Source organism: Pipistrellus hanaki, assembly GCF_964339955.1.
Source record: "Pipistrellus hanaki genome assembly, chromosome: 3".
Classification (NCBI taxonomy): Eukaryota; Metazoa; Chordata; class Mammalia; order Chiroptera; family Vespertilionidae; genus Pipistrellus; species Pipistrellus hanaki.
This window is the reverse complement of record NC_140505.1, coordinates 146,149,189-146,167,783: the sequence shown is the minus strand read 5'-3', so window position 1 is coordinate 146,167,783 and position 18,595 is coordinate 146,149,189. Positions and strand designations below refer to the sequence as shown.

The 18,595-nt window shown below is 36.7% G+C and overlaps 1 protein-coding gene and 1 long non-coding RNA gene across 7 annotated transcripts in view; one reads left to right on the top strand and one right to left on the bottom strand.

The window, feature by feature from the left end:
• The window catches only part of LOC311618919, a 422,988-nt gene that overhangs the window by 366,988 nt on the left and 37,405 nt on the right, over positions 1-18,595 (top strand). The window lies entirely within an intron of this gene.
• SLC38A4 (solute carrier family 38 member 4) overlaps positions 1-18,595 on the bottom strand; it is a 66,007-nt gene that overhangs the window by 34,374 nt on the left and 13,038 nt on the right. For 3 of the 6 annotated variants that reach the window (XM_084876652.1, XM_084876651.1, XM_084876653.1), the window contains exon 2: positions 3,901-3,957. The exons of the other annotated variants lie outside the window; for them this stretch is intronic. The gene's annotated coding sequence lies outside the window, so the exon portion shown is untranslated. The remainder of the gene's footprint in view (positions 1-3,900; positions 3,958-18,595) is intronic. 6 annotated transcript variants of the gene reach the window in all.

The following is an 18,595-nucleotide window of genomic DNA, read 5'->3' as shown; positions in this document are numbered from 1 at the left end:
ATATCTACACATGCATAGAACTATACCTTAGGCAATTACAAAAGAGAACTTTATAGTTCTCAGAACTCTCACAAACATTGTAAGAAAGGTAGGTACCCTTCACAAATAAGAGAATTGAGACCTAAATTTAAAGCTACTTTACCATATCTAAAATACTTATTCCACTCTCTTTTGAGGTGATATAACATGATGTTATGCCCCTGGTAGTTTAAGACCTGGGCCCCTCATCCTAATTTTGGCCCCAGTCAAGAGACATCTTCTCACAAAAGTTGGAACACTTTTTCAGAGCTCACATATTTAGCTATGAAGATTCTATTACTGATCTATCTTAAGGGAACAACAGCTAAGAGCAAAATTAAAAAAAAAAAAAAAAAAAGAACATTAGGAGAAACTAGATATTCTGAACCATTTGCCTGCAGCACAAAGTACATGCTTTGAAGCATTCACACTACATCATGATGGCTAAAATTTACTTTCATGATTAATTGCACTGTTCTAATTCAATGCAGAAGTATTTTACAGGTGGCATTTATTTATTCATTCAACAAATATTGAGAATGAAACACAAGCCAGAAACTGGAATTTCCCATTCCACCTCAGGACCTTTTAACATTCTGTTCCCTCTGCCTGGGATGCTCTTCTGAACCCAGGTTTCTCCAAAAGTTAATGAAAAGAACCTGAAAATCTCTAAATGCCACGAGGTCACAGAGGCCCCACATTGAAACTAACGCCCCTGTTACACGTTCTTATAGCATGTTCTCCTCTGCCTCAGAGCATTTGTCACACGTCGCACTTACATTTTTAGTTGTGCTTGTTTAATAAATAACTGTCTCTTCCTCTAGTCAGAAAGCTTCGTGAAGGTGGAAACGATGTCCAGTTTGTAGACTCTACAAAACATGTTCCCAATATCTAGCACGTTGCCTGGTGTTATATTCTACTAAGATCAATGCACCTTTACATGGTTTCCTTTGTAGATACAAGTGTGCAGGGGTTAACATTTCAAAGCGATATGGAAAAGTTTTCCTCTGGTTACCAGAAGAATAGCTTTGTTGCACAATGAATGTTCAAAATTATTCTAAGAGAAAAATCAAATTTGATTTGGTGGAGCTTTGTGTAGTCTAGTCTTTCTTTCTGATGAAGTTGTTATTCTGAGATACAGAGATGTTTTGCAGAAACAGATTAGATATTCCAGTGCAGAATTATTGCTTCAGTTCACTCATTCACGGAGATGCAAAATCAAAACTTCAAAAAAAAAGTATTTAGAATATTATCAGCATTAGAAGATCTTGTTTCATGACATTTATTAAGAGATGTCTATATATCCCAACTAACTGATTCCTTATATCCAAGTTTTTGTTTTTTAAACACTATATTGTCCTGCTCCTTGAAAAGGTACCTAAGAAACTCAGTATAGAAGATTCTCAAAAAAGCAAATTTCTCATGTTTTTACTTATGTTGCTCAAAGAAGAACATCAACAATTTGGAAGCAAGCCTGTCCTTGAGTCAAGAGACAAAAGTTATGACCTTCCCTAGTTACTGCAAACATTTATTTTGCCTGATAAGTGAGAGTGAGAAGGGAGCTAACGTGGCCAGAGCATTTCCCACCATCCCTAGCTGTTCTTTCATGCCAACCAGCTCTGACGAATCTACCCTGAAATCTAGATTAAGGTAGCAGACAGCCTCACATGCCATGTACCCTTTGGCTGAGCAAACGGGGTGTCATGCAACGTCTAAAAGCCAGCTATGTTGGATCCAAGGACCTGACTTAAATCCACATACAAAATGTATCTGAGATCTATGAACATAGCTTTGGCAATGAAATCAACCTAAGATCCTTTTTTTTTTTTTTAAATTAAATTCTCTTAACCTCCCAAACAATACTGTTAGTCTCTGACATGATTTATCACAGAAATTAGCTTCCAGAGAAGCATTCACTACAGTCAGTCTGAGGTACATCTTAGAAAAGAAATGACGGCCAGTAACAGCAGAACTGTGTTCACTTGACTGCTCCCTATTGCTGGTGCTAATATTATAGCATTTTCATTCCTTTCCTCTACTTAGACACAGCTCAGAAATGATATCTAGGGAGAACTAGAAAAGTTAAAATAACCCCATATTGAGGTCTTTTTGCTAAGAATATTACATGCTTGCTAATATAAGATTTAAAGCAACCATTTGAAGAGGTATAAAGGACTGTTTATAAAATCTTAATATGTTGTTTTGCTTACAAACATTCTAGATCTGTTCTTTAGAAACATGGATTCTTTAGTCATCCTAAACATGAAGAACCATCTTAAATTCCTGCTTAATTATAGTTCCTATTTCCCCAAACAGTAGTTTCCATAAATTTACAGGGATATGTAGCATATATATTAACATAGTAAACAAACTCCATACATGCTAATGCATGATATTCAATAGCTTATAATGAATTGTGGGTACAGTAAATTCCAAAATGTTCGTTCTACATAATTGATAGTGAGCCACCCCTGGAGGTAGTTTTTCTTTATGAAAATAAATTAAATAACATGGTTAAAGAAAACTCAAGAGTTTAGCCACAATGTTATACACTGAATGGCCAGATTATTATGATCTCTGAATGTATAATAATCTGGCCACTCAGTATATATCCTATATAATAAAAGGCTAATATGCAAATTTTCCCCTCGACCAGGAGTTTGACCAGCAGGCAGGCCATCCAACTGCCCATGTGCCCTCCCCATGGCTAGGCTGGCCAGACCCCACCCATGCATGAATTCATGCACTGGACCTCTAAAATAAATAAATAAATATATATATATATATTGCATAAACACACACTGAGTGGCCAGATTATTATGTGTTCAGAGATAATAATAATCTGGCCACTCAGTGTAAGTATCAATACTTAAACATTGAAGTGTTTATACTTCTTAAAAATATAAATAGAAAGACTTGCAAGAAAAAACCCCAAAACATTATCTAAATATAAATCTGAATGAGCAGAAGAGGTTGACCTGTAAAATAAATGCCAATCTTTTCTAGAATACACAGCTAAATTTCTTTAGTTTGTCAAAAAATAAAACTTTCAACCAACTGTCCATGAATATATGTAGGTCATCAGTCAAATTAAATTTTCACTGAGTTACAAAGCACTGTTCATTTTATCACCTGGGCATTTAGTAAAAGTCATCACCATAGGCCCTATAAGATGCCCCAAATGCAAAGATACCCACATCCTCTGAGAATTCTCCCCTGTCTAATTAATAAATGCGAGTACAGCTCTATTTTTAGATAATTGATTTCAGTCCTTCACAATCTAAAGCTGTGCTTCTATTCTATTCAATTTAGCCGTTTCTTCCAGTAAATAGCTCTAAAAATACTATATAAAATGGTCACACAGGAAGATAAGGTGAGACACACTCCTTTTCACTTAACAGTGACACCAGTCCAAGTCCTGACTTAGCCTTTCCCATCTGCTGCATGCAATGTTCTTTCTTGGTTACTCTTTTTGTTTTCAAGATAAAATCTTCAATGGTATAAATTGAGAATATATTTTTAAAATTTTATATTTTTGCCTAAGGCAAATTGTGTTAACTCTTCACTTTACTCAGTGATTAACCAAAAGATCTAAACCTTTCTACCACTGGGTTTGGGCTGTTTTCCTTTCCTATTATCCACTGTCCGGATTTTATGCTCAAACTTAAAATTATCTGTACAAGAAAGCTGCAATCACAATCTGAGTAAATAATCCCAATGTCTGACATTATATTAAGTGGATCCTTTTTTATATATTGAGAAAAAAAGTGACCCAAATAGTATCTTTAAACTTTTAAGTTTGTAGTAAACAATAAACACTATAAAAAGAAGAAAGGAAGCATTATTTTAACACTGCATATATTCATGTAAAAACAGCTTTACCTTAATTATTCATCCAGACCTGGGCAGTCTTTCCAGAATTGTTTGGAATGCAGAACCCTGAAACAGAGTTGACTTATATGAACCTTTGGGCATCTAGACAATGATTTAAAAACCAGTGGGCGTAAAGGAGACAAGCCAATCACCACCACCACGTTGCCCCAACACCTCCCTCTGTCCAACTTGCGTCAGTTCTTTTAAAAAAAAAAAAAAGAAGAAGAAAAAAAGAAAGAAAGAAAAGCTAAATCCGTTTACTGTTTTTCATTTGGATTAAAGACCAGTTTTACCAATTTCTATTTGTTTTTAGAATTTTGGCTTTTATTCAACAAAATACCCATTTACTGAAAGTTCTACCTTGATCGTTGTCATTCTGTATCAAGATTCTGTAATCTGGTTGACTGATAAATCTAGAAATGTTAATTTTTCCAAAGGTTTATGAACTGAAGTCAAAGTAAAACAATACACTACAGTTAGACTGTTAAATGAAATATTATAGCCAGAATACATAAAAAAATTAATTACACAGCAGAAGAATGGTTTTCTTTTGAATTGTTGACTTATTTAGAGAAAATGCAATAAAATGACAGACACTTCCAAATGGCACAAGTTACTCAAGGTGCCCTGAGGTTGGAAATAAGCCCTGTCATTGCTGCTACCAATCCAAAGGAAGTGTGCTGAGTAAGCAAAACTTTACTTGGAGTTTTTATAGAATTTTTAAACAGAAATTTTAAAAAAACAAACAACAACTTAGTTTTCCACCTATCAGAGAAAGAATTAAAATGTGTTGGCAAATAATTTATTCTGTTATTAGAGGCCCAGTGCATGAAATTAGTGCACTCGGGGGGAGGGGAGGGTCCCTCAGCCCAGCCTGTGCCGTCTCACAGTCCGGGAGCTTTCAGGGAATGTCCAACTGATGGCTTGGGCCCACAGGGAATGGGCCTAAGCTGTCAGTCAGACATCCTTAGTGTTGCCACGGAAGCAGGAGAGGCTCCTGCTCCTGTGCTCACTAGAATAGCTGGCTTTTCAAACTATAACCATTAATGTTAGTAGAATTGCACAATATTCCCAAGACTCAAAAAGAGTCCCCAGGGGCTGAGGCCATCCACAAAGCTTTCAGGGAGCCCATGTACCTTGAAGAGGGCCTTAAAGTCAAGGTGAAATTCCAATAGATAGAGAGAAAAGGGAGAGGCATCCTGGATGAAAAATGCAGACAGGCTAAAAAGATATTCTGGCAGCAAAGAGAACCAGTCTGGCTGCAGTGGAGATTTTCTGGACCAAAGCAGAACCAAATGGAATCATCCAGACCATAAAAGGTATTAAGTCTAGGAAACCCAGATTTTTAGTGATGAGGATCTCTTGAAAGCTTCTAAAGGAAATCAGGGAAGGAGTGCAAGTGGGATGATGGGGTTGAGACAGAGGCTGAGACTGATAGATGGCCTTGGCAATGTTTGCCCGTCTGAGAATGATGGCCGAGGAAAAGGCACGTGGAAAGAATTTTCATTAGGCTCAAAGGTAGTTTGATTCTTTCTTGTAGTACTGTTTCTGTTTATCACTTTCACTAGCTATCCTAGTACATGCTATGAAAACTTTTATGTAACCATTCAATAAGAAACAGAAACTTCCCATAAAACCTTCATTTTTATTGATACAGAGAAAGAGAATATATGGTATGATTCATGCACTTCAGCACCCCTTTCCTCTGTCTCTGGCTGTCATTTTCATGTAGTCCAGAGAAGGTTCTAGAATGTAGATTCCAATATACTATCTATTGAATGTACAAAATTGTTTGCTCAAACTGAACAAAGTGATTCAGATCATACCTATGCCCATATTTAAAAATTACTGATCATCTTGTTTAAAATTTCTACCTTCAATGATGTCCTCGAAGAGAACGTGCCAGCTGGACCAAGTCAAAATGAGTCAACAATTAAAAGTCCCTTAGCCAGACCATCATGGCATTTTGCAATGACACAGGGAAAGATAACCTCTTGTTCTAATCGAGACTGTACCCAAATTTCTAATTTTAGTCACAGAACAAAATAATACTTGGAAACAGAATCTAGTTATAGCCAAATTAGAAGAAAACAGGTAGAAATAATGATAACTAAGAAACCAAATTCCCTAATTTTAAAAAAATTTCATATCCCCTTTGTACCTGCATTCACTTTTTTTTTTTTTTTTTTTTTTCCTTCTCCCACTTCAAATACCCTTTAGGTCACCTTCCGTTTTTTCTCCTTTCTGTTTCTTTTTAACCTTTCTATACTACCCTGTTTTATTATGCCTCACTAGAGGCCTGGTGCACAAAATTCATGCACGGGGGAGGAGGGTGTCCTTCAGCACAGCCTGCACCCTATCCAATCTGGGACCCCTCGAGGGATGTCCAACTGCCCGTTTAGGCCTGATCCTACTAGATATCCCTCTCACAATTCTAGACTCCTGGCTCCCAACTGCTTGTCTGCCTGCCTTCCTGATTGCCCCTAACCGCTTTTGCCTGCCAGCCTGATCACCCCCTAACCACTCCCCTGCCAGCCTGATCAATGCCTAACTGCTCCCTGCCAGCCTGTTTGCCCCCAACTTCCCTCCTCTGCCGGCCTGGTCACCCCCAACTGCCCTCCCCTGAAGGCTTGGTCACCCCCCACCTAACTGTCCACCCCTCTTTCCCTCCCACTCTTTCTAAAAATCAATTGGGTGGGGAGGGGATCCAAAACAGGATTACTAAGTTGTAGTACATTTTCAATGTTCCTATTTAATAAAACAACACCTTAACACACTTATACTACAAATGATGATACCTTCAAAAATTCTAAACTTGGGACCTTCCTGAATATGAGGCCCCTGTCCAGGCCCCCTTGGGAGAGGCCCTGCTTTTCAGTTCTGAAAACTTCCCTAAGAGAAATGTGACGACTCAGGTGTGCTGAGGACATTGCAAAGTGAATGGCACCCCCTCTCTTTAGCCCAGCCTACCCCACCTTTACAGTTATACAATGGTGCATTTGGGAAATGTTTGAATAGTCAATTGCTACATTGCAAAATTAGCAAACAAGTTTGGTGAGGGTTGGCAAACTTACTGACTTTGCCACAGACCTAAATAGAAAATTCCTTTTAGCCTCAGCTGACAAACAAAACAGCTCATGTTGTTGATGATCCTAGCTCTCTGCCTTTCCCTTTTCAAGCAACTCAGATCCTTCTGGTCAATTCCATTTCTTGATCCCACAACGAAAGGATGGAGAGGAAAGAGTATCACAAGTTCATTCCCAGCTTCTGCCTAAGCAGATAGATCCTGGTGAAGAAGGAAAACAAGGTCTGTAAGCCTCATGGCTGAAGTAATGTACTAATTCTAGATGTTAAAGTAGAGCTTTTAGAAGCTTGCTTTAAAGAATGATTCCTACCATTTAAAATGCCTGCTTGAGAAAATGCCACCACTAAGAGATATATAACTATACTGATAACTATAACGAAACTTCCTAAACAACTAAATCATCTTGTTAAGTTCTTCATATAAAATGCTATATGAATGCAGTGCTAGGTTGACGTAACTGCCTTGCTAATTCGTAATAGCAATTGATGATTTTTTTAAAAATTTGGACACAGCACATTCATTTCCATCGCTCTCTTTCATGTTGCTACCCATCCCTTTCCTTTAAAAACAAATTCCCTAGCAGAATGGTGTCATTGCATTTTGATTTTGTAGGTTCATCGGTGATTGTGCTTCCTAAACCTGTCACCTTGCTTAAATTCGAACCCCTGACAGTGTCTTGAGCTGTGACCTGCTAGGCTGAGTGGCTAGATTGGGATGAGACAGGGCACAAGCGAGGGGAAGAGCACTCAGCAGGCTCTGGAATGGGGAGGCTCTCCTAGGAGGTGATAGCACAGGCCTATGCTGGGAAAGAAGCAGTGTCACTGATAAGGGATGGTATGCTAGGCTGGCATTTTCAGCATCCTACTCAGAATGTTGAAATAAGGAATGCATGTCAACCATAAAGTGATCTTCAAAGGAATTTGAGCAGAGTGATATATATATATATATATATATATATATATATATATATATATATATATATATATATATTAGAGATTAACATTTCTTAATGGACTTTTGGGTGACTGTAAAGAAGGATTTCCTGCGTCAGGTCTCCTAACAAAGAGGCAGGTTTCCGCCTGGGGTGCTTGCCTCTCCTGCTGGTCTGTAAGCGGTTCCAGGGCTGGGCCCTGCTGTAGGCGGAGCTCCAGGGCACTTTGCTACAAAGGTCAGCAGTGCCCAGCATGGCAAGGTTAACGGAGCTTGTTGTTGTCTATGGGTTGCACGAGTTGGGAAGTTTAATTCCTGGAGGGCTGGGTATAAAGTTGGTAGTATATTCTTTCTGTAAATATAAAAAAGCTGACTCAGAAAAAGTAAATGTCTTGACCTCATTCAGGAGGACCATGGCAGAGAGGGACATCCGGGCAGATGGTATATTTAGTAGGACAGGGATGGATCCAAGCATTCCAGACAGCCAGTTTAGATCAGTGGTGAACAATATCTTTTGTCTGTTTACCTTGATTAGCATTAGGCCATGCCTGGTTCATAAGCAGGTACTTTATAAACAATGAATAAACGAAAGTCTTTATTAAAGGCACCGATTCAATCTGTACCTCCAAAACAATTCTTCAGAACTTATTTAAGGGTTTCAATAAGAAATATTCTAATAAGTATCCCAATTGGTGGATTCGGCCTTGTATGAATGCAGTAGTCCCTCCTTATGCTCAGAGCCCACTGTGAGATGGTAGTGTGAAAGTTCATGCTACATGCAAGGAGCCATCAATCCCTGTACAGAGACCTGCCTTCCCAGAATTCTAAGCAGTAATTACCAATCATGTGTTCAAAAAATATTCAAAGACTAATAGAAGCATGGCAACGTTATAATTATAGTAAGGTTTTAAAAGCAAGATACAAAATCTAATAGTAAAATTATGCTCCTTTTTAAATTATGCATATGATATATAAAAGCATTTGCAAAGGGGAAAAAAATGTCTGAAAGAACACATACCAAAACATAAATAGTGGTTATTTCCAGATTGTGAAAATGTGGATCTTTTTCCCCCCTCATCTTTATTTGTCAACTAACCTTTAAAAAGTATGAATTGCTTTTACTCCAAAAAAACAATATGTGTTGTTTCTTTTAAAAAAACAACAAAACCAAAGGTTTTGTAACAATTGTTAATCAATCCCAGACATGAGCCACTAGCTAAATCCCCATTTTTAATGCGAATGTTTCACATGCTTGACCAGCAACAACCAACTCTCTAAAATCATCTTCAATTCTGAGTGGGCATTTCTGAGTTATTTAGAACCTACATAAAATTATATATGTCCAATTTGTTCTGGAAGATGGATTGTTCTTTTCCATCAGGAAGAGGTACTCTAATCGATTTCAAAATATTATTGAGAAAAGTGGAGATTTTAAAATATATTTGGAGCCTCACTATTGTTCATACTGCTGTGAGATTGTCAATTTTTATTATAGCATAAGGAATAATCCTCATTTATTCATTCAATACGTATTATTGAACACCTACGTGTCAAGCTTTACCGGAGGGACTAAGGCAAAAGAGACAATAAAAAAAAATAAGACACAGTCTCTGCTCTTAAGAAACTCTGGTCTCTCATTCTTGCTGTAGTGTGGTGGGCGAAATGCCTGGAGTGTGGCACCCAAGTCAGAGTGAACAGGGCAGAGAAGACTGATCAGGAAGGTGATAGCTGGGCTCTGACTAAAGGAATACACGGAGCTGGCCAGGAGCAAAGGGGTGGGGAGCAGATCACATGTTAGAGGGACAGCATGAGCAAAGGCAAGGAGGAAGGGAGCAGCTCCTGGCCACCTGGTATCCCTGGAATGCTGAGAAATGCGGCGTGAGAGGTCACTGGCGGGATCACAGGGTGGGTGGGTGCCATGTCTTGACTTTGTTCTGTCAGTTCAAATCAGTTTAGAAAAAAGGCCAGGCGAGGGTACCACATAGAGCTCCATATTTCAGATAGGTAAAGGAATGTGCTTGTTTGTTAACCACTGTGATAATAAAGAGTACCACAAACTAAAAATTATCAGGGTAGCAAGAGGCAATTCTTGCCTGCATCGAGTCCATGGAGAGAATATCTACCTGGTATATGGGCTGGGTCTCTGCTTTGTGCTTGGACCATTAGAATTGTTGTATTATGGTTTAGCTATGGGCAGAGAAGTTCAGGTCATGAGGTATTTTGCTTCAAATAATGTAAAATATATGAAAAGGAGCTAAGTACAAAACTTAAAAAAACTGAATTTTTAACTACAAAAATCTTGGCTCTTTCTCTAGTCCTTTCTAGATATTTGAAGGCTATTTTTAAGTTAAATTTTAAGGTTCAACATATTTAAACTTTTCTTTATGATTTAAAATACATCTAAATAAAGATTGATGCCTAAATAAATCATGAGTAATTTACTGAATAGTATTAATGTCTTAATTTGCAAACATTTATAGTCTCTAATTCTTTTTTATAATGTCTAATGTAGTATAAGTCACAACTGAAAAAATGGTATGTGCTTTTTAATGATGTATGATTTTATATGTGCATAAGACAATCTTATTGGTGCACATAATTTTGCTTATGCCCTCGCCTAGTTTAAAAGGCTGATGGCATGTCTTTTGAAGCTTGCTTAAGATTTTTAACATTAGCTTTTTCAGAGGAAACCTGAGAGCTCACTTTTTCATATTGAAAGTGTCTCTGTTTATCCCTTCTAATCGATATCTTCCAACACCCAAACGTTCTACTTGGCTGACCAGGATCTTCCTCCTTTGTTATGCTAACACTTAGCAGCAGATTTCCATTCCACAGATTTGAATTCAAGTTCTAACTCCATCACTCACTAGCTATGGGACTATCAATAATGTGGTAAATTCTCTGGGCCTTCATATTCTCATTTATAGAGTATGTAATTCCTGGGTTAAAACAGAACCACTGGGAGAAAGAAATGAAATTCACTCTTTCATTTATTGAGGATCTACTATGTGCCAAAAATACATTTATATACACTTTAGATCAAACTGGAAAAATAGTCATTTTTGTATTCATGTGGGGCTTCTTTTGCCACTGTTTGGACTACAAAACTTAGAAATGTAATTAGGTGATAGCTATACTTAAAAGAGGTAAAAGAAACAGCAAAGTGGTTGTCCAATAGAGGTATGTTGGACATACAATTCTGATAATGCTGTCATAAAATTCTGATTCTAAATATTTCTTCATCAATATTTTTACCAAAGTTAAAAGGTGAACAATGGACTGAAATGTCTATAGGTGTGTTTTTTTCTTTCCCTTTCCTGTTTTAATCAGTTAATTAAACAAGTAATCACCATAAGTAATAGCTGAGCATTTATTGTGTCCGGTATGATGGTCACCAGTGATTCCATGTCTTCAGGCTTTCCTTCTACTTGGAGACATCTGCCTTTGTTTTTTATGACTGGCCGTAAACTTTAGAATAACTGGGGAGCTATACAGTTGATTTGACACACAAAAGAGTTCTGTCCACATCTACATATATATTGCATAGTATTTGTTACATATATGAAGAGAGAGATCTGCATACCTGAATTGATGTCTACATCTACATCAATTAGGAGTCATAGTGGTGATTTTTCCTATTCAAAGAAGCTCAGCTTTTATCTGTTGGTTCATATTCTATGTTCCTATAAGTACAGTTTTGTTTTCTCACTGTGACTCCAAATTCCTTTTATCAAATACGGGGCTGCCCCATGAAATGGAGAGCGCACTGGAGTTCAAGCTCAAGAGTACAGATGTGACTCTCATCCTGCTGCCTACTCTCCGAGAGGATTAAACAGGCAAGATTAATCCCTCCCTCCCCTGAGCTGCACACTTTGTTATTGTGCTACGTGCTGAACTAACGTATTTGCCGATAGGTCTGCCTTCTAGACTTGGAAGTCCTCAGGAGCAGGCATCGTGTCCTGTTCCGTATAGCACAGGGCCAACTAGTATAGATTCTGGAGGTCACAAGACTAGACTTAACTCTGATTCCCATCACTTATTATTGTCTGGCTTCAGGCAAGTTGTTTGCCATCTCCACACCTCAGTGTCCTTTCCATCAGTAAAAAGAAGATAATAACAGTGCCTCCCTCACACTGCTATTATGAGGACTAACTACATTAATATTTGTAGAGCATTTAGAAGAGTGTCTGGCACACAGTAAACATTATGTATTTATTGTACTTGTGTATTTAAAGAATTGTCTCCAAACCCTAATTATGGTTCTGATGTAGTAAGTCTTTTTTGAGTAAAACCATATAAATATTCTGGAATTCAGTTTTCTCTTTAAAATTGGGTCTAAGAAAAACCATGGTACAAAGTTACTGTGCGGGTTAGAGGAGGCCATGGATATTTATGCATTGTAAACATAAAAGGTATTCTCATTACTGTTCATTCTTAAGGGCGTTATGACATTAGCAAAATTGATCCTAGAACTAAATTTGTTTCAAAGCCTTTTGCTTCAGAGGAGTATTGCCACTGTTCAATGGACCATTATTTCATTTGTTACACTATTGATTTAGTGCTGCAGAAAGGCTAGAAAAACGACAGATTTTGACCCTGACCCATGGAATCTCAGAAAACAACCACGTAATAAAGACATGGTTTGCAATGTGTTTGTTTAACGTTACCCAAACTGTGAAGCTGGACAACACCATGGTGCATATTTACCCCTGAACTTGTCCTCAGAGCCAGTGTTTACACATGAAAATGTGCTGGCAGATTTGGGGGGATTTGGTTGGGTTTTCTATGGTTCTTTTTCTTCTCAGTCAGATTGGCAAACACGAAGACTCCAAGATGTACCAAGGCACATTTTCCAAATGCCGAAGTAAGTGACCAACATTTTGCTTACATTCTAGGATTTTGGATTGCTGGGCATTTTAGTACTCATTTCCAAGTTGGCCAGCCACATAATTTTGATCTAATCATAGTTTATTCAAGTGTAAAACCTTTTGAATCATCCATGGATTAGTGCACGGACAAAATGGAAATAGGAATGGATGACTGGCTCTCTTGGGGGCAGCTTGCTGATCATATAGGACTCTATAATTGATGGGCGTCTTCCATCTTTCCATCGCTTAGATATAAGAAAGTCTCATGAGCATGCATACATGCTACTTCTCATTAACGTGAGGTTAACCTGGATAACACTGCTTAGAACTGGAGGTGACGTCTGACAGCCTGTAGTGTTAAATCCTTTATTAGGTCCAGCACAATTCATCCTCTAAAATTTAAAAATGAGGAGACATGTGTGCAGGTGTTTTCAAATAGGAAGCTTTATAAAAATTAAAAATAACATTTCTTAAAAACCTTTAGTGTTCTTATAAAATGTTCTTTGAGAACTATAGAAGTTTATTTACCTATGAGGTGGTATGGTTAAAAATGGGGATAAATATAATATAATGCTGATGGAAATTGGTGATGTCCACTCTGGTATGTTACATCATTTTCATGTCTTCCCCTTTCAAACAGTTGGTCTTGTAGTTGCTGACATACTGAATTTTCCTTTCATGAGTGTAAATATACTGACATAAATAAGTGCCTGTTTTCCTCCTAAAAGAATAACATTGAAGTACATTTGTTACAGAGGTGCAGGTGTCTCTAGGCTTAGTACCTATCTAGAGTACTAAGATTCATGGTCTCAACAATCCAGCTTCATTTATAAAAGGCAAATTAAGTTTTAAAAAGTCAATAACACTGTTTGGTGGTAGGATAATAATAACTAGTCTGTAGAATTATTCGGTTGTCTAACGTGTAGTCATTTAGACTACTTTTCCTGGGGCAATCGTTAAGTAAACAAGATTTTTATTACTCCCATACAATCCACAGAAGCAAGAACTGCAATATGAAATAGAGAAAATGAGCTTCAGTGTGATCTTGAAACACCTCCTAAGATTTTGCTCCATGTTCTCTGGTCATAGTTTGATCACAGGAAACATTATTTAAATATTTCTTTATTAGTAAGCATTACTTATTTTTATCACACTAATATAAGGATTTAGAAATATGCGGCAAAAAGATGAGATACATCTTTAGATGTCTTCTCATCAGAAAAATCTCCTTAGGATTACCTCAGTAAACTAAATCACCCCAGCTATAGTGAAAAATCTGAGGCTCTGTTTATTCTTTTTTCCCTAGGACTTCAGCAAATAAAAGTGCTCCTGTGTATTATCACAAATATTTAGATATACCCATGAGAAATATTAAGGCATATATTTATTTATTTTCAATGTGCAGAAATAGATGAGGTCACATGACTGTGGCACATGAGTTTTCTAAAATGTTAAAAAAAAAAACAAACAAAAAGAAACCTTTGCATGATCTAATCACACTTAGGTATTCTATGTTGTTACCGCTGAAATTATTTGAGAACAATTGACACAGATGTGCATGAGATGGTATGCCTGTATTGAGTACTATTGGGTGGGGTCAGGGGATAACTTTTCAAGAATTTTAAGTAGTTAGAAGGTATCTATCTCACTCCCTATATGTGGCTCTATGAATCTTGAGTAGATTGATAAATTAAGGCCTATTTTTATTTTTTATTCTATTATTCTTTTCTCCCTCTCTGTCTCCCTTCCCTTCCATTCCTTCCTATTGTCTTAATTTTGCACAGAAAAGTACCATATTAAAGAAGGAAAGTGTATTCCTTATTTCCTTTTTTACAAGTCAGGTAATACATGTGAAGAGCTTACAACACGGCCTGGGATATAGTAAGAACTAAGTTATATTAATTGCTGTTCTTGGTTGTATGTATATTTTTAAATCAGTGAACACATAAAATAGCCTAGGTACTTAACATTTTTATGAGAACCTACTCTTAAACAGTCTGTTATTTTTGTTCAGAAGAATAATTATCATATATTAACTAAACCACAATTCAAAAATTTTGTTCTGCATTCTTGGCTGAAAACTAGATGACAAATTTAATTCCTAGGCAAACGTTCCAGGAATGGTTCCAAAACTTCTGTTATTTGCAATATTCACAGATTCCCAGGAGATATGGCTTCCTTTAGTGGGCCCCTTAAAATATTCATCCACAAAGACATTAGCATTTGTTGCCTTGTGTTAACTTGTTATGAAGTTACCATTTCATGCATATGGAATCCTGAAAATATACATATTTATAGCAGAAATAATGACATAGTCTTGATATCTCCAGTGCTACCTCAGTCTGATGCAATATCTGTTGATTCTGGTCTAGTACTCAATAAAATATACAAACTTACCATAGCAACCACTGCAACATGGGCTTATAAGTATTTCTAAGTTTAAAAAAAAAACTTTTTTTTTAAGAAACATATAGAAATATTAGTTGTGCCCGTACAAATTAGATATTCTGCAAAATGGAAATGTGTGTGGTAATAACATTTCCATATAAAACCATAATAATATTTGTAAATACAATATTTCTAGGTACTTATTATTATTTACAAAAGGAATCTTAAATGTGTAGTGTATTTGGATGCATAGCAATGATTCTGGCAAAGAATGCATAACCATAGCAAAGAAAGAATGTGGGTTAAAGACTGTCACTTTATAAAAAACACAACATGTAGATATAATGCCTTATTTTTATTTTGCTTAATGTTTTCTGAATATGTTTGTTAAAAGTGAACCTTGAGGAACCCGAAACAAAATCACTCCGAGACACCTGTTCCTAAAGAACAAGTATGAGACATTTCTCCTATTTTTATTGTGTGAAAATGATTGGTATTCTATTATCAGGTGGGCAGGTGACTAGGTCTTCTTTTAGTCTCAATATCCTATAAAGCTTAATATGCTAAGTGTCCAGTCATTCGGTCAACCAATCAAAGCGTAATATGCTAATAATATGCTAAGGCCACTCAACTTCTCACTATGACATGCACTGACCACCAGGGGGCAGACACTCCAACCAGTAGGTTAGCTTGCTGCTGGGGTCTGGCTGATCAGGACTGAGTGAGACAGGCCGGACATACACTGGAGCTCTCCCGCAGTCCCTCCCCAGCTGGCCAACCTCCTGCATCCCTCTCTGCCCTGATGGTCACCAGTGGGGTCCCTCAGCCTGGCCTGCACCTTTTCGCAATCCAGGATCCCTCAGGGGATGCTGGAGAACTGGTTTCAGCCCAATCCGCAAGCCAGGCCAAGGGACCCCATTGGTACACAAATTTGTGCACCAAGCCTCTACTTTAGTATATTTGGTGGCTTAAATCCCATGAAATTTGAAGCCCACCACACTTGACTATTTTCTGACTTTTTCTATTCAATAAGTTTCTGCCTTCATTTATATTTCTCAGTTAATTCTGATGGAAAATAAATGAGTAAAAAAAGTACCTGGACACCTGCCCACCTGATAATAGAATACCAATCATTTTCACACAACAAAAATAGGAGAAATGTTTCATAATTGTTCTTTAGGAATAGGTGTCTCAGAGTGATTTTGTTTCAGGTTCCTCAAGGTTCACTTTTAACAAAGATATTCAGAAAACATTAAGCAATGTTTTTTAATTGATTTTCTAAATTTTTTCAAAACTTAAATGCATACAAATTTGGAAACTCAGAAATTCATATATTAGTTTTATTGAAAAATTTACAAAGGGGCACAAATTGGCTTTTTATCTCAATTCTGATAAAAATTTATGTGCAGGAAATGATAGCTCCAAGGGATGGGGAATGTAGGATAACCTCCCCCCAGATAAGAGGATCAAATTCCTGAAAGTCCATAACAAGAGAATTCCAGGTTGAGTAACTTACGAGATTATGGGGAGGATATGGTTTTAGGGTTGGGTTCAAGCTTGTGTGAATCTGTAAAATATTTTTATATTCATAGAAGGAAAATATTATGAATGATATTGCTACATATTTTAAATTGGTAATAAGAAATACAATTAAATTTCAACGTTCACTTTTAGTTTACTAAAATGTTTCTTGAGTCTTAAACTTTGCTGTTGCATAGCTAACTGCAGTTAAAATTTAATTACTATTAAATAAATTACTTAAATGCAACACTAATGACATAATAGAAAATAATTCACAAAGCTCAAGATCCTTAAAATTTATTTTCTAGTATATATGGCTAGTGAAACCATAAGTCATTAAATTCTCCTGTCTTTTCAATGATTGAACAGAATAAAAAGAACTCAGACTAAAGTTAAAAGCTGGTAGACTTTCACTTCGGAAAATAGGGCCTGCATGTTCATCTGACATAACAGCAGGGAATGCTTGCAGGTGTGACCTTCATAGTCCATTCTCCACATATATGTAGGGTGACCTTCATATCTCATATTTTCTTATGAGATAACTGACTGGTTTAGGTCATTCCTCTTCTAGGAGGCTTGTCAGCTATTGGTAGACTACAGGTGCATGTCAATGAGTTTTGCCACATGAAAACCCTATAGGAAGCTTGGGTAGATCACAAAACATGGCTGGTGTTTTCAATAATTCCAAACCATTTCTTTAAATATTGAATATTTCATATACAATAATAAGCATATAAAATAATGAAAATAATATTTTAACATAAAATGCTGATTTTTTTTAACTTCAAAACTGACTTGTTTTTAGGCAAACCAGAATTGCAGAATAAGAAAAGCAAGTGTTTTTTTGTTCCTTTAGACATTATTATTTTTTATTGAATTTATTGGGGTGGCATTGGTTAATAAAATTACATAGGTGTACAATTCTATAGTGTATTATCTGTATGCTGTATTGTGTGTTCACCACCTTATACGTAATTTTTTATGATTCTTGGCAAAAGTGTTACACTATAGACAGACCCCCAAAATGGAATGCTTCATCGTTTAGCTTAGGTAGAATGATAACTTCATTTTTTTTTCTTATTATGGAAATTTTCAGATTTATACAAATATAGATGGAATACTTAGTGAAACATCACATATGTATTATCTAGCTTCAAAATGATTAGCCATGGCCATCTTATTACATCTAAACTACCACTCCTCCCACCATTATTTTAAAGCAAATTCCAGATATATATTTACCTAGTAAATATATGCTTATATAATAAGGACAGAAAAGTACTTTTTAAAAAGTGGTCATGAGACACAGTGGTTAAAATCAAAACAACTCCTCCTGTTTACTGGTGATGTCTTTCAATCCTAGAGAAAGCTGAGTAAGCACTGGTAGACCAGTACACGTTTTGAAACCTGATTGAAGGGTCACTCCAGGTCAGTGAGGTTCTATCAGGAAGAAGTGTTAGGTCAGTCATGGAAGATTTACTGAGGAGGAAGGATATTTGGGCAAAACGTAAGCCCTCAGGAAAATGAAAATCCTCAAGGAAATGGGCAAAGGAGTGACAACAAGGTACAAATTTTCTTTAAAAGAGAAGCAATTCTATGAGATTGAAGAAGCACAATACTCAAGTTTGAGAATGACATTTTAAGTGTTGTATAAGCAGACAAAATTCAGAATATGGGAAATTCTATAGGATACATGATTTGGTCTCATCATCATCAGATAAATTATAAAACAAAATGAGAGGGAGATGGAGAGGGAGAGGGAGAGGGAGAGGGAGAGGGAGAGGGAGAGGGAGAGAGAGACAGAGAGAGAGAGAGAGAGAGAGAGAGAGAGAGAGAGAGAGAGAGAGAGATTGGTTGAATCTATGGACTAAAACAGACTTAAGAGATATATCAACCAATAAGTGTATGAGCC